Source organism: Colobus angolensis, unplaced genomic scaffold, assembly GCF_000951035.1.
Source record: "Colobus angolensis palliatus isolate OR3802 unplaced genomic scaffold, Cang.pa_1.0 Scaffold127, whole genome shotgun sequence".
NCBI classification, from domain to species: domain Eukaryota; kingdom Metazoa; phylum Chordata; class Mammalia; order Primates; family Cercopithecidae; genus Colobus; species Colobus angolensis.
The window spans coordinates 11,138,085-11,139,927 of record NW_012113919.1 but is presented as its reverse complement, the minus strand read 5'-3'; positions in this window follow the sequence as shown (position 1 = coordinate 11,139,927).

The window sequence follows — 1,843 nt, the reverse complement described above, 5'->3', positions numbered from 1 at the left end:
GTACCTGCTTCCCCTCACCTTCTGCCACGACTGTACATTTCCTGAGGCCTCCCAGCTATGCTTCCTGTACAGGCTGTGGAACTGTAAGTCAATTAAAACATTTTTCTTTATAAATTACCCAGTCTCAGGTAGTCCTTTATAGCAATGCAAGAATGAACTAATATAGAAAATTGGTACCAAGGGTGGGACATTGCTATATAGATACCTGAAAATGTAGAAGCAGCTTTGGAACTGGGTAATGGGCAGAAGTTGGAACAGACTGAAGGACTCAGAAGAAGACAGAAAGATTAGGGAAAGTTTAGAACTTCCTAGAGACTTGTTAAATTGTTGCGACCAAAACGCTGATATTGATATGGACAATGAAGTCCAACCTGAGGTAGTCTTAGATGGAGATGAGGAACATATTAGGAACCAGAATAAATATCACTCTTGCTATGTTTTAGCAAAGAGACTGGTGGTATTTGTGCCCCTGCTCTAGGGATTTGGGGAACTTTGAACTTCAGAGAGATGATGTCTAGGGTATCTGGTGGAAGAAATTTCTAAGCAGCAAGGCATTCAAGAAGTGGCTTGCCTGCTTCTAACAATGTAGATTTATATTTGTGAACGAGATATAATCTTAACTTGGAACTTGAATTTAAAAGGGAAGCAGAGCATAAAAGTTTAGAAAATTTGCAGCCTGACTGTGAGGATAGAAAACCCGTAGAAAAGAAAGGCCCGTTTTATGGGGAGGAATTCAAGCCTGCTGCAGTAATTTGCATAAGTAAACAGGAGCTGACTGTTAATAGCTAAGACAATGGGGAAAATGCCTCAAAGGCATTTCAGAGACCTTCATGGCAGCCCCTCCCATCAAACGCCTGGAGGCCTAGGAGGGAAGAATAGTTTTGCAGGCAGGACTCAGGAACCTTAACACAATGCTCCCTGCATCTCAGCTGCTCCAGTTCCAGCCATGGATAAAAGAGCCCCAGATGCATCTCAGGCCACTGCTCCCGAGGGTGTAATCCATAATAAGCTTTCATGGCTGCCACATAGTGTTAAGCCTCTGGGTGTGCAGGGGGCAAGGGTTGAGGCTTGGGAGCCTCTGTTTCAATTTCAGAGGATGTATGGAAATGCCTGGATGTCTATGAAGAAGTCAGCTACGGGACCAGAGCCCTCATGGAGAATCTCTACTAGGGCTGTACAGAGCATAAATGTGGGGTTGGAGTCTCCACACAGAGTTCCCACTGGAGCACTGCCTAGTGTAACTGTGAGAAGAGGACCACCATCATCCAGGCCTCAGAACAGTAGATTCACCAATAGCTTGCACAATGTACCTGAAAAAGTAAGACACTGAAAGCCAGCCCTTGAGAACAGCCAAGGGAGTTGAGCCTTGCAGAGCCACCAGGATGAAGCTTCTCAAGGCCTTGGGACCCAACCCCTTGTCTCAGCGTTGCCTGGATGTGAGACATGGAGTCAAAGGAGATTATCTTGAAGCCTTAAGATTTAACGACTGCCCTGCTGAGTTAGGAATTGCATGGGGGCTTGTAGCTCCCTTGTTTTGTCCAGTTTCTCCCTTTTGGAACAGTTGTATTTACCCAATGCCTGTATCCTCATTAAATCTTGCAAGTAACAAATTTATTTTTAATTTTACTGTCTCATAGGTATAAGGGACTTGTCTTATCTCGGATGGGACTTTGGATTGTGGACTTTTAAGTTAATGCTGAAATGAGTTAAGACTTGGGGAACTGTTAAGACAGGAAGATTTGGCCGGGCGCGGTGGCTCAACCCTGTAATCCCAGCACTTTGGGAGGCCGAGACGGGCGGATCACGAAGTCAGGAGATCGAGACCATCCTGGTTAACACGGTG